At 39.1% G+C, this 27,380-nt stretch overlaps 1 protein-coding gene across 17 annotated transcripts in view; it reads right to left on the bottom strand.

The window, feature by feature from the left end:
- The window catches only part of SOX6 (SRY-box transcription factor 6), a 462,971-nt gene that overhangs the window by 389,375 nt on the left and 46,216 nt on the right, over nt 1–27,380 (bottom strand). For 14 of the 17 annotated variants that reach the window (XM_054026307.1, XM_054026306.1, XM_054026304.1 and 11 more), the window contains exon 2: nt 3,297–3,367. The gene's annotated coding sequence lies outside the window, so the exon portion shown is untranslated. Of the gene's footprint in view, nt 1–3,296; nt 3,368–3,832; nt 3,901–4,011; nt 4,039–27,380 lie in introns of those variants that run through there. The other 3 variants (XM_054026318.1, XM_054026310.1, XM_054026309.1) reach the window with 3 other exon arrangements.

The raw sequence follows: 27,380 nt of genomic DNA, 5'->3' as shown, positions 1-27,380 counted from the left end.
CTTTCATAAGCTCAGAGCCATTAAAAATATCTTTCTATTTTAATATTTGTAATTTTAAATGACTCTTGCAATTCACCACTGAACAAGTCTACCTATGAAAATAATTCAAAATATAAAACCACTTTAAGACCACAAAAGTAACCTTCAGTTATGACAATAACTCTGTGGGAAATATAGAAAAGGAAAGAAGTCACATTTTCTATGCAATTTGTATGAGTCATCAGTCCTGTTTTCTCCTGAATGAAACTGGTTAGCTATAACAACAACAACAAAAACAAAGCTGTCTGAACTGGGTGATCCAAGTAATTATATGTTACAGAATGAACACATTTATGACAAAACTTTCAAATATTTGGGAAAAAAAAGAAAAGATTATTATATCCCCTGGTTGAAACAGCTTCTGAACTGATGTAAACAGGTATTTAACAAAAAGAAGAACAGGAGTACTTGTGGCACCTTAGAGACTAACAAATTTATTAGAGCATAAGCTTTCGTGGACTACAGCCCACAGTATACCTCTGTGGAAAATATATGAGGTTACTCAACCTTTCGAGCAGTGATTTCTACTCCTGCACAAATTTTTGGCTCACCAAATTATCCATATTATAAGAGTGAAAGACTACTGTAGCATATCTAAACATTACATCTTAGTTTTTTTAAATGCACTAATGAGATGTGTATGCAACTAAAACATCCCATGATCGTTTACATCTCTTCTCCTCCTTATGCCAATCCCTCAGACCTCCAACTTTTCTGTGTCATACCTTGCTGTGTTATGTCTAAGTTAGGTCCTGATTCTGCTCTGATTAAATTCAATGGGGCCACGTGCATGAGTTAAGATTTGCAAAAATCATGCCTTTCTCAGACAGTAAGCTACTTGAGGCAGCAGCCTGGCTCATTTTGTCTGTAAAGCACCTTGAATCCTTATGGCACCATAGAAATGATCATCACTTAACAAGATCAAGTGACCTGTTGTATGCTATATTCCGAATCTTTGCAATTTCAGGAAGCTACAGAGCAGTTTTCTGAAGGCAGCTTCATCCACTGCTAATATAGAACTTACTTCAATACTTTTATAGTATCTGAGAAGGAACTGGATAGTACCAAGTCAGTTTTATGTTCTAGATTTTATTTTTAGCTTAAGTGAATTTAGACCTTGTGAATGCTGCTGTACTGATAACCCTAAATGCTAAAATAAACCTTCTAGCCACAGAACACGGACAGTCAGAAACAGCATTAGCTTCTCCACACATCCTATCAATGAGCCTCAGCCCTGATTTACAGAGACCACCTCTAGAGACTAGATGATAGTTGAGTTTATATATTCATTCAATCTTTGACCTCTCTGCTGAGTTTGCCAACAAGCATGCTAGCAGTGGTGGGGGCAGCATTGTCAGACATGGTTATCTGACTTCCAGGAATTGTACTAACACCAATTCCTTTGGCATAGACCAGCTTACAGGTGTCAGATGGCAATCATTTATACTGCTTATTATAGAGTTCTTTCTAATGTATTTATTTGATTGACCTAAGTATGACTACTTGTTTTACATGTACAAAGTATTTTAAAGGCATATTTATGTTAATTTTTAAACAACTTTTGGTCACTACCAACCTGGGCAGGATTCAGACAAGTGGCCTAAAATATGATTATGACAAGCATTTATATCACAGTACAACTTCATGATGCTATATTGGCTAGTGAAAGAATTTTCACAGCCTTCCAGTGAGTTAGATTAGTACAAGGGGCAATACTTAAAAAAAAAAAAGACACCATTTATTGCCCCACAGTATTTGTTTTACCATAGTATATATTGCACTTCATATACTTAGATTGAGAAATACCAGGGATACGATGATACATTTAGCTACTATTTGCATTTTACAGATGAGGAAACTGAGGCACAGAAAGACTAAGTGATTTTTTTTTAACCAAAACTATGCAGAGTCTCCTAGGTAAATTCAGGATTAAAAATAATGAGTTCCTAGATCTCAGTCCTATGTTCAGTCCATGACTCTACATTGCCACGATCAGACATCAGAAATCTATTTTTCTAAGATTTTAGTAATTTTGTTTAAATGAATTATTTTATTTTTTTAACTATTATATATTTTCTCCAAATTTTATTAACAATTTTCACTAAAAAGAAATATAGGTCAATAGATTAGTAAGTGAAAGGAATTTAAAAGACAAGTGTTTGCCAAGGGATGAGTGGTAAGGCACTCTTTTGTAAGAAGAAAGTGATAGTAACTTGAATGTTATCCATCACAAATTGTGTGTTTTGATCATGTTTCTTCTTTGGGGGGAAAACAGCTGTTCTCCCATTTCATCATAATTTTGTGAACAACTTTAGCTGAAGCTCCATAAACAATATTTTGTGCTTTAAAGTTGTGTTGTGTTGATTTACTCCATTTATGCAGCATCACCTTATAGTAAGGCACAGGGTTTGTCAGTTATTATTTTTGCCCCCGTCCCATGGGTTCCCTCTTATAACACCTGGCCACATCTAAACACTAAGTAAGTTATTGTACTGAAAATTTTCTGTGCCTTTATTCTGTAGATGCCTTTTCTTTCCTACCGAGCTTCTTGTCTCTAAAGCCCCAAATTCAGAAAAGCACTTAAGCATGTGCTTAAATCCCACAGACTTCACTGAAACTTAAACACATACTGAAGTGCCTTCCTGCGTCAAGGCCTAAATAACTACAGTCTCAGGCCTTTTTCTGCAATTGTAAATGTCAGCCTCCTCCAAGTTAAACATGAACACAACTCTGGTTCAGCAGCCAGAGGTTGCCCTGGCATTTTCCCAATAACCTATGTGCATTACCTCCAAGAACTCCACCTTCCTGGCATTGGTGGCCCCAATTTGCTTCCAGGCACATATCTCCATCATTGCAGCAAGAAACACTGCTGATGTAAGCCACAGGGTCAGCATAGATTCACAGATGTTATAAAATGACAAGCATTATATAGTTACATCTCAATTACTATTGAGAAATTCAACAGACATTCCGAGATGAGGGCAGTGGTGCTCACTCCTTAATTCAGGTATTTATATCCACCCTGAGAGACTGAAATGTAGGATTGCACAAGAACTCCAGAGGGACATCGACTCTTTCCTCCCCTCCCCACCCCTCAAAAAAATAAAATGTTTCTAAGTAGTTCGATAAATCTCTTAACAACACATTCTGACTAGTGAGGTCCTAGGATGGTATTTTAATGTTGTGCCTACTTTCATGTTAAAACTGTTTCAGACATACATGAAAATAAGTAGTGTAATAAATCAATAAATACTTACAAACACACAAGAAAATCAGCCCCAGCACCCAGAAATCACTGGTAAGTTGCTTTTGAATTCATGAAACTGACCTGAAAATGTAGAAAGAAAAAAGTTAAAGCAAAGAAAAACTATCAAAATTGACACATTTAACTTCTTTTTTTATTATAGGAGAGAGGCATTTTCTAACTATGAACTAAACAAAATTGCAACCAGCACTGTTGTCACCATTTCAACCGAATAATTTACACAGAATTTGTTTCCAGGAAGCCAATACCATGACAAACAATTATTTCATTGTTCTACATCCTACACCATAGCAACCCAGTCCATTATGGCTTGTAAGAGCTGTCAGAAATAACAGGCCTGGTTATCTTTTTAATAGGGAAAACAACAAAGAGATTTTTTAAAGGGTTATGGTAACACACATTACTTTAGAAAAATCTGTTGGTAATAGTGTTTTGTAGCTTAACTGTTTTAATATAATATCTTTTTGGTATTCTAAATTGGAATACATTTAAGGTAACAGTCATACAACACGAATGTTTTTGTTCTACCTAAGGTCTAGATCCCATTTAGAAGCTTAGCCTAGGTACAATGCATTCAGTATAAGGCATGATTCAATCCAACATTCTTTTTCCTCCATACCCCTCAGTTCTGGCTGGAAAGGTAACAGATGCAACTCAAACCCACAGAGCTTGCCTTATAAAATTCTTTAACTAGCACAATGACTCACTTTATGCCTCTAAATATCCATGGTTTCCTCTCTCCAGAACCCCCATGCATTAGAAGGTAGTTCGGCAGTTTATTTTTATTGTTTGGTCTACATACAGCACATTTTTAGTTCTTGTGAAAACAAAGAAACTTTGTTTCAAAGCCCTTGTTTTCTTTCCAAAAATGCGGGAGATGGATATGGGTAACATTAAACTGAAAATAATAATGGGCCTGGGCTACTAGTTTAGGTCAAAATCTTTTTTTGTTCCTTGGGAACTATCTGATTAATTTGCAGTTCATAAAATAGTGGGTGTAAGTTTAGTGTAAAAAACATGTAACTATATTGAAGATGAAATCATCCATTTTGTTACCCTCCAGTAATGTGTAAGAAACACCTTCCCACCACATTTCTGTACCCTCAAGTGCACATTGCACAATATTGCACACTGCCTACAGATAAGGAGAGAATACCAAACTTATCTTGATGTAGAATATCCTCCTTATCCCATCCACCCACCCTGAACTGCGTGTTATTCATTCCAGTGAAACCCTCCCCCACCCCAAAAGTACACATCTAATTGTGTCTTCTCTCCTGTAATGCCAATACAGAGTCAACAAATCTCATTTGCCATATCATTGCAGTGTTATTATATATGTTAAAAGCAAGTCTGAATCTCATTATCAGTTGATTTATGCCATTAGTGTGCTTTGGAGCCACCAATTAAACAAGGACAGTGGTTCGTAAGGTCACAGTTAATTAATCTGAAAGAGTATAAATACACTTTAATGCGCACCACCTCATAGAGAGAATTTAGGAACAAAGCACCACCACTTTATGGTGGACAAGCAATTAGGATGAAGGTTAAACACACAAAACTTAAAATTTAGCCTCAAAGTTCAGCTAAAATTAAAACTATAGGAAAAAATTTAGCTTGGAAATATGCATGTAAAAACATTAATGTTCATAACAATGCAAGTAAGTGAGAGACAGAACAGGGCTAACTGTGCCCAGTGATCCTGAGCAAATTAAAGCCTGTTGTTGTTCAGATAACACCTCAAAACTGGCAATCGGCTGCAGGCTGCACCATTATGCAGCTAGTCAGGCTGAAAAAAAAATAAAATAAACAGCCCAATCTATTCAAAATGGTTTCATCTTAGCTAGGTGGTTATATTTAGTACATCATACAAAATAATAAAAAAATGATTTTTCCCTTACTAAATTAACCAAGGAAATGTGAGGGTAAAATAGTGCATCCCATATAATACATTCAAAGTAAATCAACTAAATGTGCAGTAATGTAGCAGCAGTCTACCGGTACAACCAGACTATAAGTAACAATAGTGAAAACACTCCAGACTACCTGAAACACTTATTTACAGTGCAAATTCAAAATATAAAGTACCCTGACTTTAAATGAAGGAAAATTAGAGACAGTTACTAAAATCATGACTCATTTTACCATGCATAGTTATTGGATCAAAAGAAAAACAATATTCCAAGTACAAAACAACACCTCATGACTTAATTAACTCAAGTGGTTTCAAGACTTTTTCTTTTTGTATTTGTAGTGAAATGTTCTACCAGTAAGCATTGCACCTTATTCTTTTCCTACTGGGTTTAACAGATGATAATTTTTCCAGTCAAAAGACTAAAGATGCAGCTGTGAAAGGAAAACAATCTTTCCCCATCATCAGAAAGTTAATATCACAAATATTAAACCCATGTTGAATATATTTTTTTAGAACACGCATTTATTTTTATTGATTAGATCAGGGGTCGGCAATCTTTCAGAAGTGGTGTGCCAAGTCTTCATTTATTCACTGTAATTTAAGGTTTCATGTGCCAGTAATACATTTTAACGTTTTTAGAAGGTCTCTTTCTATAAGTCTATAATATATAACTAAACTATTGTTGTATGTAAAGTAAATAAGGTTTTTAAAATGTTTAAGATACTTCATTTAAAATTAAATTAAAATGCAGAGCCCCCAGGACCGGTGGCCAGGACCCGGGCAGTGTGAGTGTCAGTGAAAATCAGCCTTCGGCACCCATGCCATAGGTTGCCTACCCCTGGATTAGATAAAGTAGTATAGACTTGTCAAGGTAACCCACTGTTCCATATGTAATATGCACCCCCCTTTGTAGCTGATCCATAGAGGACATAAGTCTGCACTGCTGCCTCACACTAGACAAGTGTTTCAGTTCTAGAGGTCTCTGGTTCAATCCCAGGTGATGACTGAGATGAATGGTCATTGCATAAACACAAAAATAAAGTTCCTCTTCAGTGAAGTATTCCCATTGATTTCTATGGTACTACTCCTATCAGTAACTTCATGGAAATGTGTGTTTGTAGTCAGAATGCTGTACTGATGTCAGAGCTTATTCTTACACAGCTTTTTGGAAAGCTACTAGCATATTTACTGAAGATTGGCTTGCTCTTTTTTTTCCAAGGGACAGAAGTGAAGCTTAAAAAAAAAAAAAAAACACCATCCTGCACTCAGATTCAGGCATTTTTGCCAAAAGGTGCTCCATATTTAAAGCCCATTGCTCCCCAAACCAACCAAATAAATTATAAGCTTTCTTCTGTTGACTCTTTTGTCCCACCATTTTATAATAAAACACCACAGTGAAAGGACATTGCACGATACCAATCAACTCCAGCATCATGGCATTGTAATGCCCCAACCAACTGCAGCCACCATGCAACTGGGGCCTGGCTAGCATGCAGGGAAAGGAGAAAGCAGAAGATGCAGTGCAGTAGAGCTGTACAGCACTTATATCCACCTGCCACGACCACAGCACACTCGCTAGTACAAATACATTTTGAGAGCACCCTGTGAACTGCTAACATATTGGGAGATGGAATAAAAACAGTTGAAACACACTGCGGTTAAAACATCAGGAAACGTGAAGAACAAAAAATTAAAGCTGGGATTTTCAAAAGAGAGTTAAGGTGCCCAACTCTCATTGAAAGTCAATGGGAACTGGGTACATAACTCCTCTTAGCCCCCTTGGATAACCCCAGCCTAAGAAGCCAGACAAAGTGGCATCTTTTAAATATGAGGGATTACACAAGGGGAAATGGCAATCAGATAAAAGTTGCCCTTGAAAAGGATAAGGGTATGACTACACAGCCCATAGCAGTAAGCATCCCAGCACGGGTCAATAAACTCAGGCTTCCAGGGCTTGCACCAGCACTCTAAAAACAGCTGTGCACAGGCATTCTGAAGTTGCAGCTGGGGCTGGGGCTTGAGCTCTGAAGTCTAGGGAGGCAGGTGGCCTTCAGAGCCTGAGCCACAACTTAAAAGCGCTGTCTATAAGCTCTTTTTAGAGCACTAGCACAAGCCCCACAAACCCAAGTCTATCAACCCAGGTTGGGAGGCTCACTGCTGCAGGCTGTGTGGATATATCCTAAGGGGTCTAGGTATCAGGAGGGATGTACAGAATTCCAGACTAACAAAAAGGAAAACACCAAAATTCAGTGGGCCTGGTTTGAAGGAACGTTTATTATTTCTCCAGTCGATACATACATGTATATATTTATAGGGTGAAATCCTAGCACCATTCTTATCAATGAGAGTATTGCCATTGGCTTAAATTGGGCTGGCATTGTATATACAGACTGTATATACAAAGACTACTAGGACAAATTATACCCTCACAGGCATAAGCACATCTCCCATTGACTTCAATTAAAGCCATGCACATACAACCAAGAATTTCCAGGAAACTTTCTGAGAAATTTGCTTTACAAAAGTCAAGCTTTATTTGCAAAACCATACTCCTGCAAATAAAACCATGGACATAAGAGAGACTACTTTCATGAGTAAAAGTTTGCAGGATCAAACCCAGAATACTTAAAGTATCACTATAAATACCAGCAACCAAAGAAACTTCTAACAAAAACAGGATTTTTTTTTTTAGTTTATCAGTGAACCCTCCTCCTCTTCAATAGCTTTAGTAATTCCAAGTAGAATATAGCTTGTATTAACATATGATTTCACCACATTTCTCTACAGAAAGCTGAGAGTGTATTCATTTAATAAAAGCTTTCAATAATAATAAAGGACCATAGTTATTCTAAGATAACCAGATTCTACAGGTAGTGTGAATTTTCTGCGGACAACCATCAGTGAGCACGAAAGAAGCCTGCATGTAAAAAATGGAAGCAGTTATTTAGAAGAAAGCATGGTATCATGTTATATCGTTTAAGAATGTGGCCTATCATTGTGGGCTGCTGGGACCAAACTATGTACCATTCAACAACTGTTAAAAACCTATTTTAAGAATTACAGCATGATATGAGATGAGAAAAAGGTATAATACAGACATTGAAGTTATACATTTAGGGCCTGACTCACATAGTAATTTCACACTTTGTACGTGCAAAATTGCACAATTAAAACAACAGTAATGACATATGCAAGGCCATAATCACGATAATAAAAATGAAGGGGGCACTAAGTTGATTATGTTGAGCTCCTCTGAGTTGGAGTTCTGTTACATCTACCATGTCTCTTTGGATTTTTACTTATTTGAAGTAAAAGGCAGAGTTTCCACATGAGTCAGTGAAGGATGCTTTATTTACGCTTTGTTTACACTAGAGACCCTATAGCGACACAGCTGTACTGCTGCAACTGCACCATTAAGGTCTCCCATGTAGCTGCTCTATGCCAATGACAGAGCTCTCTCCCGTTGGCATAATTAAACTACTCTCAACAAGTAGTAGTAGCTATGTCAGCAGGAGAGCATCTCCCACCGACATAGTGCTGTCCACACCGGCGCTTCTGTCGGTGTAACTTATGCTGGTCAGAGAGGTGGTTTTTACACACCCCTGAGCGACCTAAATTTTACCGACAAAAGTGCTAGTGTATCCTATCTCCTAGAACTGGAAGGGATCTTGAAAGGTCATTGAGTCCAGCCCCCTGCCTTCACTGGCAGGACCAAGTACTGACTTTGCCCCAGATCCCTAAGTGGCCCCCTCAAGGATTGAACTCGCAACCCTGGATTTAGCAGGCCAATGCTCAAACCACTGAGCTATCCCTCCCCCCGACATAGCCTACTGTATCGGCAATGCTTCCCAGACTACTTTCCTGTCTGGAAGTGACATTAAACAGAGCAATTAACGTTGTTATTCATAGGACGCTCCCCTACAAATAACAAGAGGGAAATGCTGTTGCCTTCCCTCTTCGTAATCTTTTACCTGGTTTATATTCTGCTACCACCACAGGAAGAGTGGCTTAGTCTGAGGCCTGGTCTACACTAGGAATTTACATCACTATAGCTCTGTGTCTCGGGGGGCGGGGGAGGTGAAAAATCCATCTCCCTGAGAGAGATAGCCACAGTGACCTAACCCTGGGTGTAGGCAGCATTAAATCGATGGAAGAATTCTTCCATCAACCTAGCTGCTGCCTCTCAGGGAGATGGGTTACCTATGCCGATGGAAGAATTGCCCCCTCCCCATCAGTGTAGACAGCATCTAAACTGAAGTGCTACAGCTGTGCAGCTGCAGCGTTTTAAGTGTAGAGAAGGCCTTAGCCTGCTTACATTTGGTAAACATAGCTGTGTGCACGTTGCAGCACTGGCAGAGGCTCAGGCTATCCAGCCAAGCTCAGACTCATCCTACCCAGTGAATCCGAGCTTGGATGGCTCGCCTGAGCTCCAGGGGTGCCGCAGTATCTAGCTATTTTTATTGCATATACATGAGTGTCTAGGCTCACTCCTAGCAGCGGTGTAGACATACCCTTAGGGTTTGTCTACACAGTGACATTCAGGAAAGTTAGGGCAAAATTAACTAAAGGTGTGAAATTAGTGCACATAAATAAAAATGCATTAAAGAAGTAAAGTAGTCTTAATTTGCTGTAGCTTAATCCAAGGTCCCACTTCAACTAACGGCAAAACTCCCAATAACATCAATGCAACCAGGATCTTACCCTATAAATATACACCTGCATCTACTGGAGAAATAACAACAATTTTGCCTTGAAATTCAAGGATCATAAAACAGACTAAGGTCATTTTATTTCTGAACAAGACATCCACACTGGGGTTTAATGTGCTTTATCTTATGCACATTAACTTCACACTTTTAGCTAATTCATCTTCTCTTTCCTGAGGGCCCCCCCCCCCATAGACAAGCCATCAAAGGTACAGTTCCATCCATTAAGGAAAATTATTGTTTACTTCATGACTTTCCCTTTTGAAATCCTCCCACTTCATTGTTGTCTAAATATCATCAGTTCAGCCTTCCAAAAGAATCCACAACTTGATTTTTCCGCCTGATAACTGAAACCATTGCAAAATGATCTATCATAAGAATAAGCAGATCACACCACGTATTGTATCAAAGTATCACAACTCAGTACAAGGTGGAACAGATTATGCATAAGGAGTTACAGGACAGAGAATTAGGGCTTGTCTACATGTGAAATACTACAGCAGTGCAACTGCACTAGTGTAGCACATCATCGTAGATACTTCCTACAGCAACAGGAGGGACTCTACAATTGGCATCGTTAACCCACCTCCCCAAGAGGCTGTTGCTAAGTCGACAGAAGAATTAATCAATCTAATGCAGCCTACATGGGGAGTAGGTCAGACCTATGTTCCTCAGCACCCCCAAGCGACATAGCTGGATCAACTTAACTTCTGAGCATACACCTGGCCTTAATGGGCTACAGACTGTTGTAATGAGACATAAAACCAGCGTGTCTACTGAGTCCACGATTTTTGTCAGATATGGAGTGATGCTTTTGTGAAAAAAGTGTTCGGGTGACAGAGTGTTTTTGTTTTTTATCATTTTCCTGCATGAATTCATTTAAGAGCATAGTGATTGTCTAGTTTGACCTACAAAATCATTGTTGGGGCATTTGATGCACAAGATGAGGTATACCACATGTTTTGACAGGCATGAGTAGGAAGCATGGATCTTGATTCATCGTGGGGGGATTCATCACTGTAGCAGTGGAGATAGGGCTACAGGTTTTGCATCTGTTGTTGTGGCAGAGTCTGGTGCTGCTTTGAGTTGGTGTTTTCATCGTCTGTGGGAAGCTTGATTCTTATTATGAGCTTGGTGAGGTTGGGGGGTTATTTGAATGCTAGAAGAGGGGGTTCAGGAAAGATTTTTTCCAGGATGTGGTCCCCATCAAGTATGGGTTGTAACTGTTTGATGATACTCCATATGGGCTCCCATACCCACTCTTCTGGCCTTCAAATAACTCCCCAACTAGACAACCACCACGCCCTCAAATGAACTCACATAGTAAAAATAATAAAAGATAAAAACACCCTATCACCCATGGGCAAACACTTTTCAAAAAACAATCACTCCATATCTAACCTCTCAGTCCTTGTTCTCAAAGGAAACCTGGCACACCACCTTCAGAAATGAGCCTGGGAACTTAAATTCAGAACTCTGCTAGATACCAAAAATCATTGACTCACTAGAGACACTGGTTTAATGTTTCATTACGACAATCTGTAACCCACTTAAGCCATGTCTACACTAGCGAGATTGCAGCAGCACAGCTGTACCGATGCAGCTGCACTGCTGTAAGAGCACTTGTGTAGCCACTCTATGCCAATGAGAAAGAGCTCTCCTGTTGAAATAATAAAATCACCTCAATGAGCGGCAGTTGCTATGTTGGCCAGAGAACCTCTCCCACCGACAGCACTGTGCACACTACCACTTATGCCAGTGAAACTTATGACGCTCAGGGGGGTTGTTTATTCACACGCCTGAACAACATAACTTATGAAAACATAGGCTGCAGTATAGACATAGTCTCATAGTGGAGTAGGATGGTCCAGTGATTAGGACCTTAGCCTGTAACTCTGGAGACCTGGGCTCAATTCCCAGTCTGCCACAGACCTCCTGCATGACCTTAGGCAATGTACTTAGTACCTCAGATCCTTAGTACCTCATCTGTAAAATAGGGATAATAGCACTTCTCTGCCTGACAAGAGGTGTAGTGAGAATAAATATATTAAAGACTTATAGTGAAGTGCTCAGATACTACAGTAATGGGGATCATATAGGAACCTTAGATAGACTGTGGTTCTCCAAAACTTTAATTTTGCAAACGAGTTCTTAGGAAAAGGATCCTCTGCCAGTCCCAGTGCACAGTTCTTAAAATATTTCATTCTACTGTCCAGGAAAGGCTGTATGGCCCACTAGTAGATCACTGGATTATATTATATAATTGATATAGAGTATAATAGCTCCTTATAGTCTCTTATGTAAATGCATATGCAGTTTTGAAAGCATGTCTTATGTCCTCAATAGAAAACTCATTAAGGTTTCTCTGCTGTTTGCCTGCCTACCTATAAAGCATCCAATCAGTTTAGGATCTAAGTGCTAGATACCAAATTAAGGATCGCTTACTATGCAATTTCATAACATATAGTCCTCAGAAGGATAATACAGGTACTAAAAGGAATTTTGATCAAAGGTTACTGTGCATTGCCCAATAACCAATTTTAAAATGTTAATATATCTGCCTTTTTAAAATAACTTTTAAAAACTCCAAAAGGTCTTCACCCACACTGTAAATTAGGGGCATATGAAATTTCACTTAAAAAAAGTAGATGCTTAAGCAAACAGAAAAAGCATCCAGAACTGGGAAATCTCTACAGTATTTCTACTGGGAAATCTCTACAGTATTTCTTTGATTAACAATTCCACATCAATTTTTCTAGGTGGGGAAAGGGTGGGAGGGGGAACAAGAGGGAGAAAGTGTGTATGTATCCTCAGAGTTTGAAAACTGCGTAGCTCCATTGAAGTCAATGGAACTATGATAGTTTGCACAAGCTGCAGATTTGCATTCTGGGGTCTACTCCCAGTGCTGCCCCTTACATGCTGTGTGAACTTAGGCAAGTCACTTCACCTCTCTGTGCTTCTGTTTCCCTTCCTACACTTAGGTCGACAGAGCTACAGCACTCCATGACCGCCATAGCTGTGCCAAACAAACCTCCAGCAGACGCAGCTAGGTCAACAGAAGAACACTTCCGTCAACCTAGCTAACATTGTTTGGGGAGATGGAGTTCCTACAATGACCCAAAAAACACTTCCTTTGCTGTAGGAAACCGCCATACCACAGTGGCCTACCTCTGCCACCACAGCTGTGCCACTGTAGTGCCCAGAGTGTAGACATGGCCTTAGGCTGTTTTGTATATTTAGACTGTAAGCTCTTTGGGGCAGAAACTGACTCTTACTCTGAGTCACAATGAGGTCTTGAGGTCTCAGTTGGGGCCTCCGGGTGCTACTGGAATATAAAACAGCAACACACACACCAATTTTGTTAGTTTATTAGCCTAATATATTTTTCTTGATAAATGGTATTAAAACCAATATACTGTTAAAGACTGTTTGACTCTTTTTATTTTGTCAGTTTGTCAATTTGAACCATATGTCAGGTTTTCAGAGAAACAGGAACTGGGCTGTCATAGGGGTTTCTTTAACTCTCTACTCCTGGGTGGAATTTTTGTGTATCTGTATTGTTACAGACATTGCTGACAGGTATTTTGAAATAAATTACCAAAATAATTGCAACTGGCGTGATTATGTAGTTTTATTTTGACAAATAAAATTTGCCAGAATTTTAAAATATTGTCTGCAGAATTTTTAATTTTTTGACACAGAATGCCCCCAGGAGTAAAACCAAAAATTAAAGATAGATGAAGCAGTTTGGATTTAAAAAAAATAAAAGACCTAAAGATTCACCCGCACCTTGAGCCCAAATGAATCCAAGCATATTGCTAGCCATGTCTGTGTTGCATTCTATCTCCAAGTCCATGTTTTTTATTTTTTGAAAAATCTGTTTCGGAAAGAATGTTAAAAAAAATGCCATTTACTCTCACCAATGCTGGATGTCATACCAGGAAATTGTGAAGGTCCTCTGGTGCACAATGCCCACAACTCACTGAAGCTGAAATTTTCAAGGCCATCATAGCAATTCAGTTATCATACATTTTAATGAGAATCAGCATCCAAATAGTTTAGACAGCCTGTAAAAACTCAGCGTGCATGGCTGCACCAGGGGTCTAACTTCAGAGAGTGCCTGAAGGACAAAATGCCTCTCCATGTCACCCCTTTACCTATGTTTTTCTATGAGACACAAATACAACTGGAGTCTTCAGTCTTAAAAAAAAGGAAGAGACTACACATTCTAGCTATCCATCTCGACTCTTGTTTATGAAACAGATTTCCCTGGCTGACAGTACAGACCTAGAGAAGACGGCCTGTTTGTCCCAATTTTAATCATTCTTCAAACGCGCATAAGCTTTCTTGTGATAATCAGCTAAATAAAAACCTTCCATTTCAACAGCTCATCCAGATGGAATCCAACCTACTACATATATCCTGAGTCAGAAAACACTGAAAACATGATATACACAGATATCAGCAAGGACACTGCTCTTCATTCTGTCCTGTGGACCATCGCTCTTGTGACCGTCACCAGGAAGTCAAACCTGAAAACAAACTATTAAGCCAAGTTTCTGATCTTATCCATCTGCTGAAGGAAAAATATAATAATCTAGAGGAAAAACCTGCAAATGAATTTGCCAGACCCTCAAAAGTAGAAACTTCTCAGCCCCATCTCCTCCTCAGCTAGTGGATAATTGTGGTTTATGAGTATAAAATATAGTTACTGGGGGAGAGGGTTGCACCTGAAAATGGAGAAAGGCCCAAATGATATCAATCAGAGAGGGATCCAGACTTTGGGGACTTATCCAAACAGAAGCCCTGTTTCTTTAGAATTTCACCTATGATATCCTATCAAAAGCATGTCTCTTCTTGTTGTTCATTAGCTAAGAATTCTAGTTTTCTAATTCTTCTCAGCCTTGGCCAGTGCAAGAAATTTTTGCAAACTCAGTTGATTCATGCTTGCCAGAGTTAGAATTCCTGGAAGACGATACTACCGTCAAATAAGCACAACAAGGGCCTTCTCCCTAGCTCCAAACTATCCAAAACCACCTATGGACACTCGCTGTTCAACAGGTTAAAACATTTCAATAGCTCATCATACCTGAAAAAGCAGGGTGCATAGGAAAATCAACAAGTGGCCATGAAGAAATGCTTTGAATCAGTCTGTGAAGACTGGCCACATATTCAAAGCGTGATTTTTGTAGTGTATTCTAAGATCCCAATCCAGCAAAGTGTAGAATGTCTTCAACTCCCATTGACTTTACTGGGAATTGAAAGAACTCAGCACTTTACAGCACTAAGCCTAAACTACAAAAATTTAAATTAGAAATTCTAGTTTTTAAATAAATGCTGAAAACAAATTGGGGATATTTCTTAGATTCTGTAAGAGATCTTATAAAACTATCTTCCAGGCATTTGAAGGCACTTACTAGCACTGCTTGCAATCAGTGCGCCCCAGGCTACCAGCACCTGTCCCCAGTATGAAATTGGCAAGCATTGATGCAAAGCTGACAGCTAGAGAGGTGACTACTGGGAGTTTTAAGGATGATATTTTAAAAATGTAATCGTAACATCAATTTAAAACAACACAAAAACTTAGCATAAGTCTGTAGAGCAAACAAAAAAGTTTCAAAGTAACACATCAGCATGATATTTCTTATGATCAGATACTGTAAGTGCTTTAACTAAAACCAAAGAAAAACTGGGCGGGGGGGGGAAGCAACATATATAGAAAACTTGTGTTTCTTTAAAAAGAAACTTCTTAAAGAAGAATCTCAAACATACTCCTTGGTTGTGCTAGATGAAGGAGCTATTGCTGTGGAATTTGAGGGTGTTTTACTTTAAAGAATACCAGAGTAAACACTACAGCAACATCCCACATAAATGATTATAGTACAAGTTATAACTTCTCCCAGGCAGGTACAATGTATGTATCCCTCCTTTTCTGTAAATTTTTCTGACTTCTTTATTTTATTTTAACCAGGCATACTTTACTTCCTTGAGCAAGAAATATCTCTTTTTGCAGGTGACCCTGCCCTCTTTTTGGCACACACACATCCCTTGGGAATGCAGTGGATAGTTAACTATTTGTGTAGAAGGAAAAAAGTCTTTAGAGAATCAAAGGAAGAAAGCACTTTGAAGCCTTTTATCACCATCTTTCTTCAGTTGCACAATATACATTAATAGAATGCACTTTCCCTTTTGCCAATGCTTATTTTTCTGTTGCCTGAATGCTGAACCTACAAATTTCTGGTTACAGCTTTAATGGATGCTATTATAATTTCAGGTATTGCAGTGATAAACAATCGTGACTTGAGTCCTTTGCTTTGTTTGGGCCTGACTGCCTTAAAATAGCACCTAAAGATGCCACCTATCATCAGGGCCCCATTGTGCTAGGCACTGTATGAACACTGTGTGAGAGACTGTCCCTGCCCCAAACAACTTACAGCCTAAATAAAGAAGTTTTGCACTTTACAAATGTCATTAGACATCCTCTTCCATGTGAGTAAATCTGGTCCCTCGAATTAACACATCAGATGTCGGGGCTCTCTTTCTCTCATAAGCAGTAAGACACTCTGTTTGGAACTTTGGATAAAACCCTTACCCCACTTCAGTCAAGAGCAAAACTCCCATTGACCTAGATGGGGCTAGGATTTCACCGATTGTCCGCTACCTGTGATAAGAATCATAGAATATCAGGCTTGGAAGGGACCTCAGGAGGTCATCTAGTCCAACCCCTTGCTCAAAGCAGGACCAATCCCCAGACAGATTTTTGCCCCAAATCCCTAAATGGCCCCCTCAAGGATTGAACTCACAACCCTGGGTTTAGCAGGCCAATGCTCAAACCACAGAGCTATCCCCCCATCATTGTGAACCATGGCTATTTTCAGAACTCTGTTTATGGAGCTTCTAAAAATCTGCTAATTCATTGCATCACAATAACTAGTAAGAACACTTTGCACATAGATAGCACTTTTCAACTTAGAATCTCAAAGCACTTTACCAACAGTAACCAATTAAAGACCCATATTCACTTTGGATTAAATTCACACCAGTGCAGAGGACCAGCACAAAGCTTATGCACCACTTCAGCCATATTTTGAGGCCCTCAATGCATGTTTAAGCAATGTTCAGTCCCTACATGGCCCTCTGCACAAGAGAAAATTTCACCAATTGAGCAGTACCCTAAAACAAGTAATCTCTTCAAAATCAATAAGCCTACTCAACATGAGTAAGGTACTAATCACTGTGGGCAAGGAAGGCAGAGTCTGGATATAAGCCATACAAAATTTTGCCAAGTAGATAAGAATGCTAGAAAAAGGTATTAGGAATAAAAAAAATATGAATCCATGTCATTCAGAGTGAGGTGAACAGTGTCTGTAACTATACTGACTTAGTGCAGGTACAAAATTTAAAATCATAATTAAACCAAAAAAAAAGTACAAATTGGCTCAATGCCAACAAAAGATTCTTCCATCCATCTTGTCTGATACACTACTCAACACCCACTCCCATACCTGGAAAAAACAGCTACGCTTTACAGCAAGCCTCTGCTATGGCAGACTAAATAATATGCTCTGAAGACATGACCCGAAAGTCTTTTTGGTTTTGTTCCTCACTGCAATGTGATAACATTAAAAGTAGGATCTTTGTTTTACAGAATATAATTTGCACATAGAAAGGGGCCCTAAGTGAAGAACAAGGGCTACTTCTCTGGAAAAGAAGGTGACAGAAGTCACAAAAGGCTCTATTACAAACTAATATATGATTGAGAGAGGCAAATATCTGATATTCAGCCTTTAGGCCTGTCTGGAATTTCTTAGAAACAATTTTAGCATTGGAGAAGCAAGCATTGCAGAAGCAAGTAGAATCAATCAACAATTTGTCTTTAATTACAGAGTTTTATTTCAATGAAGTAAATTACCCTTTAGTATTCAAACAAGTATGCTGTGTGTTTCTATTACTATACTTTCATTTTTCTGTTTGTTCTCGCTCACTTAATAGTTTGGTCAGTCTATCTCCCTGCAATTCTTCTGTGTGGGAAGATCACTCTTAACCAGGTCAGACCAGCTGTAGAAAACAATAAACACCTTGGTGATGTGCTTCTTTAATTAGACCAAAAAGTCTATGGAATATTGGTGCTGCAAGAGAGGGGACGCCAACAAAGTGGCATGCTAAAAACATCCTGTTAAGGTGAATAGAAATTTGACATGATGGAAACAAGCAAACTGCTTAAACTAAACCAACACAGACAGTGTTCATGATATAGAGTTTTTGTTTTGGGAGCGTAATCATTTTCGGACCCCCTGATATTGGCTACAGTGAGTCTCTTAATCTCTCAGATCCATACTAAGAAGCTGGATAAATCTTTAAAAACAAACAATATTTAATATAAGAAGAACAGGAGTACTTGTGGCACCTTAGAGACTAACAAATTTATTAGAGCATGCTCTAATAAATTTGTTAGTCTCTAAGGTGCCACAAGTACTCCTGTTCTTCTTTTTGCGGATACAGACTAACACGGCTGTTACTCTGAATCCAATATTTAATATGTTAACGTTGTTGCTATGGTCCAGATTCTTCCCTCCCTGTCTCTGAATTTGCCTTTTCCACTGTGATAGAAAAACATGCAGCTATAGAATTTGATTATTAGAGATCTTTGGAGTTTACCTCTCCTAGAGCCTTGATGTTCCCACCCAAAAGAGTTTTATCATCAGAAGCATCTGGTGTTCTCTCTGCACAATTACCAAAATATGGAAAACATTTTGACTTGGCACTTGCATTTGGTAGACACTTGAGTCTTTTTTTTTTTTTTCAGTAAGAAAATTGCCAATGCAACTCCAAGAAGACATCATCTTGCCAAAGCCTCAAATGGAGCTTTCAGCTCACCAGAACTCTGGTTGTACTGAGACAACTCCTAGTAAAACAGAAACCTATGCATAAATATTCTGGCAAATACAATGTTGACAAGTCAGCTGCTATCTTCACGTCTGCACACAAAACTCCTGTTGCCAATTTGGTTATTCTTCTCCTCCGCTTTGAAATGAGGATTCAAAGAATAGTGACTCCGTCAAAGCTGATGACAAGGACTGAAGTGAACTGCCTAAATTCAAAACTATGTTTGCTTCATGATGTCTGGCCCCTGAAGTCAAGCTACTAACTCACCAGAAGCCAAAGTATTACAAGTGCAGAAGCCAAAAGTGTTGCAAAACAATATTCAGAATGAGACCGTTGCATCATAATCTCCCACTCAATTTTATTTTGGCTCTTGGTTATTAAAAGGAACTAGAAAAGATGAAAAGACAATAAGAACACAGATCAGACCACAAAAACACTATAAAATATCTTTCTTGAAGATCTCCTACCCTTCATTTATTTTATTAATTTCGCTCAGAAAAGTTTATGACTAAAAGTCAAAACCTTTAAGTGACGATGGCATTATCCCTGTGAAGTGTGGATAAAAAGAAAAAAGAGAACTCAGGTGAATTTAACAAAAAGTAATAGTGATCAATAAAACAGAAGGAAAGTCTCAAATCTGGAAATTCAAGTTGTTTTTGAGAACATTGAGAACAGACTTCCATTAAGTGCCCATTAATCTGCAAAAGGCTACAGCATCATAGGTCACCAGCTGATGCAAGTCTTCCTGGAGACACATTATTAGGAGTATCCTTAATATTGTACCACTGAAACGAGAACCGCCCCCCAGTCTCAACAATTTCTGCTTACTAGATTTATAGATGACCACTTCGGCCAATACCAGGTTGGGCAGATTAGGTGATTTTGAGATTAAGGGTTTATCTACACTGTGCATTAGTCAGCATTAGAGGGATGTAAATTCTAATGTGATCAGGGTATCACATACTAACTGGCCCATGCAGACTGTGCTGGCATGCACTAAAAGTTTCCTAGTGCACATTAATGTAGTATACTTATTAGTGACAGACAAGACTATATCTAAGATAGTGGGAGAGATATTAAATTACTGGAGAAGATGCTGGAAAAAGAAAAGTAGACATAAAGGAATATGCTGAGCCCTAACCAAGGAGAACTTAAAAAACAAAAACAGCATCAGCAGCCTCAGAGATCAAATAAATTCCAAAAAGAAAAAAAAGACACAGAAATAAAACAAACTCTCTTATCTTAGATTAAAAGTTGAACATTAACAGCGTGAATGAGAGAGAAGACAGGGTAGTGATGCTGTTGGCCCCCTGGAAAGAACCTTAGCACTTGATGGCAACAGCACAATGTGAACAATAACATCTGATGCATGGGATTTTTTCCCACTTTGATTCAGAAGCCTAAGGTGTGGCCATTTTGCTTCACTGATCACTTTTGGTTGTAGCATGTACCATATTATGTATCAGTCTTGGAGTTAGAAACTTAAAATCAAGACTTTGCAAAAAGTAGTAATAGGGACAAAATGTCCAAAACAAAACATCATGTAATGAAATAATGGTTACGTGGTTCTGCTAGCAGAAGTATAAGTAAGATGAAGACTGCAGGCAAATGTCTTAATGTACCTAAGAATCCTTACTAGGATTATTTTATACTCAGCATCAAGAGAGTCCCTAATGTGGAAAGGCAAAATAGTTCCACAACTAAATAGAGTCTAAGATTATCACTGCAATAGCTGAAACTACAGCCTATGGTTACCTGTCATACTCTCTAACACAGACTGGTGCTTAGACAATAATTGCCACGGTCTTCAAATGGATTAATACACCATCTCAAATGTATATGGCAACCTGCAAAATTACATTACAAAATTAGAGTGTAACCATCCTAATAAAACAAGCTTTGAGACAGCCAGAATGTAATATATGAGCAAGTAAACAAATATTTGACTGCCTGAGTGTCGCATCTCACTGGGTGTCATTCCAAAAAAAAAAAAAAAAATCCATCTCAGCCATTGGCACTTGCTTGCAAAAACAAGCTTCACTTTACATCCTTGCTTTTATAAATATCTCATAGCAGATTCCCTAATATCAAAATTTAAAGATCAAATAAGTACATGGCTTACTTATTTTCTACAGTTTTTCAGTTTTATCATCATGGTTAAGAGAGCTTATAAGAGATGTGCAAAAGGGCAAATTCATAGATAAGCCATATTCTGCTCACTGTCTAAACTTACACATGATTTTCTGAAGACTATGGCATTTGCCAACATTTCATAAAATCTATACCTGTTTTAGAACCATTAACTTAAAAGGGGAAAGGCACTGGCAGGATACGCTGGGCCAAGGTCTCCCTGCATAAGCACTGATCTTGTGTCTTCACGATGCTATGCAACATCATGATGCAACAATGTTGCATCAGCCCATAGAGGAGTCAAAGAAAAAGAACCAAATGGCACAGGAATTAAAAGCGTCCGCCCAAATAGCCATAAAAACAGGCATTCAAACATCTCCTTATCACAGAGAATCTCAATGAAAATTTAACTATGTGATTTGTGCTACTTCTATTGTAAACCTGGTGACTCCTTTCAACATATTTTTGAAACAAATCCTGTACAACCAGTTACTTAGTATAGTAGACCATTACATCAGGAACATTTTAAAAGTCAAATTCTTCCTGCCTACTAAGCATGAGTTGCCAGATTTGACAAAGGGAGGGATCTCACAGAACATGGGGGTTTGGGTACAGAATTCTCTTTCTTGGTCATGAAGCCATGGCATGGCTGCTTGTTCACCCCACTCTAATCAGAGTAAGGGAAGGCTAGTGTATGTGCATAGCAGCAGATACATTGGCCTGCTTCACTCTGACCCCCAAAGGAGGGCAGAACTCTGGCACAGGTTTCCCAAATCCTCCCCAACACAACAGAAACGCACCAGTTCAAGTGTCTCTAGGGTCTTTCACAGCCATGGATTAGTCCATCAATACCTGTATGCAAAAGACAGATGGGGATAGGTTTGATCCTCAAGGCTGCTTTTCACTGAAACATTGTTTTCTTCCTTAGTTACATCCTGAATGTTCAGGTTCACTCAGGGCCGCCCAGAGGGGGGGGCAAGTGGGGCAATTTGCCCCAGGCCCCCACTAGAATATAGTATTCTATAGTATTGCAACTTTTTTTATGGAAAGGGCCCCTGAAATTGCTTTGCCTCAGGCCCCCTGAATCCTCTGGGCGGCCCTGGGTTCACTATTCACTTTGGGACAAATTCTTCCCTCAATAGAATGTGATACAATGCGAACATCTCCCACTGAAGCCAAAGGGGTTGCACACAGGTGAGCAGAATTTGCACTTATGCCTACCATCATCCATTCTAGTCGTTCATGTTAATCATAGCTTGTGTATTAACGTGTTTTTGTAGTAATATAATTCATGCAGTTTGTATTGTTATTCAAGAATTAAGAGCTAATCATATGTAAAATTAGGCCATTTAAGAAATAACTGCCAAGTCAATTAAAATTAGAGTTGTATGTGAACCATAGGATGCTGGCAATAGCATCAGTGAATTAGGAAAGCTTTGCAAGCCTAGAAGGCTTAGGTATGGAGGCTAATACTCCTAAACTGTCCAAAATCCTCTGTTTTTTAAATAATTGGGAAGTTTTTGCTATTTGGGGGCTAGAGAGGGAAGCTCCTGAGCGGCATAGCCCAGGTGGTTAAAATTTGCAGTTATCTTGTGATAAACTATTCCATAGAGCTTTATTCTGTATTTGAAGTCCCTTGTTGCCTAAGAGGTAATTATAATACAAAGTACAAGAAAGTACACAATGCCTTTTCTAAGCTTCTGAATACAATCACTGAAGTATGCCAATAGCAAAACACATTTAACCTGAAGAGGGCTGCTTGTTCTCCACTCCCTTCATATTTATCAGGCTGTATCTACCTCATTCTCTGTCTGTACAACATCTATATTGAAGTGACAATGCTATTTTTAACTAAGCTCAGTGTGGATATTTTCCTATAATTCAGAGCTTCAAGTCAATCATATGGTAAATTAAACTAGAATAGAATCAATTGATCCAGAAATGATCAGGTTACAGTGAGCCATATCAGTCTCACCAAATTATTGTGTTGTTCATGTTCAAGCATCAGTAGACTTTACTGTACGTTTCTAGTTATTTGACTGTTGGATCAGAACGGAAACTTTGTTGGCCCTTTTTATGGACAAACAGCATAAAACTGAGCCAGTTCATCCATATGATGATTTTTTTGTAATTTTGGGGTTAACAACTCTCTACCCATAAATTATGTAATGAGTTGCCACAAACATCCACATCCTACATTCACAACTGACCAATGCACAGGCAGTATTTCTGAATGAAAAGTTGCTCAACAAATGAAAAACACAAATATAAACATTTCCTAAGGTATGGAAAGCCTAAGGAAGTCTAGAAGCAAAGTCCCATATCCCATTCAAGCCAATGTTAAATTTGTTAGACCACTGACTGCAGATTTGGCTTTGTTTTTTTGATCCTGTGTTTCATACAAACTATCAGGAATACATGAGGAACATTAAAGCCATCGAATCTCTTTGAAAGGAGAGAACACAACTTCGAGTAGTGGAGCGTGGGGAGGAGAGAGCGAATATTGAAAATGAAAGAGGAAGAGATACCCAAGTTATTCAAGAAAAAGAAAGGTGAAGTTAAGGAAGGCAAAGAAGGAGGAACAAATGCAAGAGAGATCTAATAAGTTAGATTTAAAAAATAATATTAGACAGCTGAATCTCAAAATATTACAATAAAATTCTTGTAACATAGAGTATATGGTAGACAGAACACCCTAAGCACACATGGTGCTGTAGAATTAGTACTGTATGCTGTGCCAGAAAAATAAGTATGCCAGAAGATCTTAAGTAGTACAAGCAGATTCTGAACGGAGGATGGGGAAGGAGAAATTTCCCTTCTACTGAAGGAGTTTATTTCCTTCCCTCCCCCTGCTTTCTGTTATTAAACCAACCTTGATAGGCATGAGTTTTGTCACTGGTTCATAGATACATGTTAAGAGCAATTTATTTTGTTGTTTGGAATATACCAGATTGCACCAAATAGCAGTAGGTGTTAAAAAAAAATAATTCCCCCACAAATTAATGCAGCCAATTTTTCAGAAGTTTTCTGGGTGCTCAGCTTGAGATACCTCATGCCTGAAAAATCATGCCTAAAGTATTACAAATTGGGCACCAAAAATTAAGGCACACAAGATTAGCAATCCACTTAAAATTCTGGCCTTGGTATTTTCTGAGGTGCTGAAAAATTTACTATCTAGGTTGCTTGAACTTGTCAGTCAAGCAATATGTATCCCAAGAAACATTCAGTAAATAGCAACTGAAACATACTCAAGTGGTCCATTGTATACACTACTCTAAAGGCAGCAAAAATAAATAAATAAAACTGACATTAAGAAAATAGCTAAGTTTGTGTAAGAAATCTCAGAAATAACAATGGCAGCATATTGTTAAAATTCAGAACTATTTCAGGCCACAACAAAGGCTTTTCAGCATTTAGGAATCAATGGAAATTTGTGGTTTTAAACATATACATAAAACATAAAACATATAGATAGGAGACTATATTTGAATTCTTCATTTAATGAAATTATTAATAGATGAGGGTGTAGGCCTCTTCATAGCCTAGCTAATTCCTATTATCATTGAAGGACCCAATCCTGCAACCCTCACTCAGGATCAAATCCACTCAGGCAGTACCCAGCCTGAATAGCTGTCTATTCCTGAGACAACAGATAATTCCTGAGAGGGCATGAAGGACTGAAGGCCACAATACCCACCATAGCCGTTACACATGCTCTGTGAGGGTTGTGAGGAAGGTAAGAGTAGCTTGCACCAGTGAATCCTCTGGCTTTGCACTGAATTCCATGAGCTACACCGCATTCCTTTTGTACGACTCTTCTGCAATCATGCCCTCCCTTGTAAAGCTGATCTGCTTTGGTTTTGCTGCCAGGGAGACACTGGAGGCACAGAGGAGCAGGGGGCAAGATTTGCTTCTCCATCTTTACTGGCATTCAATTAGACTTGTCCGGGTAAGATATTTATGTGAAATTCTCAGAAAGATCACACAGCTCAAACAGCCAGGCCACAGGCCAAGCCACATATGAGAGAGGATGGGGGAATACTCACAAAGATGTAATAGAATTTTAAGCTATCACCGTCCACTAAGGCTATGGCTACACTACCTCAGTGAGTTGACCTAAATTATGCATCTCCAGCTAATAATGTAGCTGAAGTCGACTTAGCTTAAGTTGACTTACTGCAGTGTCTACACTGCGCTAGGTCAACAGGAGACACTCTCCTGTCGACTTACCTTACTCCTCTTGTTCCGGGTGGAGTACCGGGGTCAACTAGAGAGCACTTTGCCGTTGATTTAGTGGGTCTTCACCATAGAACATACCACCAGTTTGGGGTTTATGCCCTGTTCCTTGACAATCTGCCCTGAAGTTGGCACTAATGCTTGTGAGCTACTCTAGACAGCTTGACAGTTTTCATTCGTGTTTTGCACAGCACCCAGCCCATCATCAGTGCTCAGCAAATAAAACAACAAAAAATAGCAACAGATGCCAAGATGAATGATCAAAATGAAATTTTAACAATTACCCTTCAGTCCCAATGATACAGGGAATGACATGGCAACACATGACAGTGCTCAAATGTAGTAAGATTTTCTTTTCAGACCTGAAACAGGTCTGGTTTCTCCCTCATGAGAAACCCAAGTAGGAGACCTGTGAATTATGAAGGTCCTTCCTTTATAATACATTTTTAAAATGTAATCATCCTTCACAGGTGAGATATTCTGTTTATTCTATGGGGATCCATTTAAGTTTAAATTAAACTCTTCAAATGGTTTTGATAATTACTGCAATAAGGACACAACAGGGAAAAGAGCTGGAGAGAACATCCTTCTCTTAATACTTAATAATGTTAGATGAATGGCTGATAGAAATATTTCAAATAAATGAAAATCACTGAATTAAAATTTTCACCTAACATTGGTATATTTTTGTGTGGAAAGAAGTAGTGCTTATCTGCCAATCTGCAGTTTGCTTTTTTGATATCTTTATTATGACTGGATGCCAAAGGCAAATAAAAGACGTAGGCCTAAATTTTCAAAAGCTAACAAGGATTTGGGGTGCCCATTTTGAGACACCTTATAGAGGTAGGACTCTCAGAAAGTGCAGAGTACCCACCATTTGAAAATCAGGCCCCTTAAAAGTGTCTCAAATATTGAGGCTCCCAAAATGATTAGTCATTAGAAAACTTAAGCCACAGGTCCTGCCACACAGAGTTACAATCTAAACAGAAATATGATATGACAAGTAAAGGCAAAAGCCAAGGAAGAGAGGTTAAAAGCACATGCAGATCTGGGCCCTTCTCTGGTTTTCTTGACCCCAACCTCAGGCCTCGTCCACAGACCAAAAGGGAAACCGTAGCCAAATAGCTGTCCATCAAAAACTTGTGAAAGGAAGGTGGTTTAATTTGTTCTCCTATAGTCTGTCTATACTAGAAAATGTCATACTTGCTCAACAGCAGTGCACAGCAGTTCTGTAGTTACCAGTGGTGGAAAAATTGAGCCTAGACAGCTGCAGCTACACCATTGCTGAAAAATAGGTCTGAAATTTCCTAGTGTCTTTGTGCTTGAGGACATAGGAGTGACATAATCTGTCACTATAGATAATCTCTTTAAGAGAAGTCCACAAGTGAAACAGGAGATGTGGCAGTCCAGGAAAAAGGAGAGCTAGCAGAGCCATGTGAGGAAGCTTACACATCACCTACTCACAATATGGCTGGCTGCAGCCAGTGCTAATAGTACCTCACGTTCAAAGAAAATACCATGTCATCTCACTCATTGTCCAAGCTAAACCATGGTAAACTTTTAGTTGCTCTAAATCCTATGTAAGGAATAGGATCATTCCCCCTCTGCCATCCTGCACAGAAAACAGTCCCCTTTCTGTGGCAGTGTCCCCCCAAAAGGCCTTCTCACACATCTGGGGATTCATGCAGTATGAGAGGGCAGGGACTGGGCAGGATGGGGAAGAGACAGCAGACCAAGAGGGACTTACCTCACCTCCCCCTTTAATGGCCCTGGGGAGATTACTAAGACAAGATAATACAGCTTCAGGCTTCCCTGCCTTTCCTGTAAAGCATCCTCTGCAGTGAAGATCTCCCATTAAAGCCAAAGAGTTCCTGCTAGCACAACTCGAATGGCGTCAAGCTGAAAAGGATCACATGGTTTGAGCATTGGCCTGCTAACCTCAGGATTGTGAGTTCAATCCTTGAGGGGGCCACTTAGGGATCTGGGGCAAAATCAGTACTTGGTTCTGCTAGTAAAGGCAGGGGGCTGGACTTGATGACCTTTCAAGGTCCCTTCCAGTTGTAGAAGATAGGACATCTCCATTAACATGCAGAGACACCGGCGTCTTTGTGGATGGGCCTGGCTTCCTGCTGGTCCCGGGGCATTTTCAGGGTTTATGAACAGGCTATGTGGCCTACTTTGCAGTCGAAGACCCTTCCCTCAA

Source organism: Malaclemys terrapin, chromosome 4 (assembly GCF_027887155.1).
Source record: "Malaclemys terrapin pileata isolate rMalTer1 chromosome 4, rMalTer1.hap1, whole genome shotgun sequence".
NCBI lineage: Eukaryota > Metazoa > Chordata > Testudines > Emydidae > Malaclemys > Malaclemys terrapin.
The sequence above is the reverse complement of the archived record's forward strand: the minus strand, read 5'-3'. Positions and strand labels throughout refer to the sequence as shown.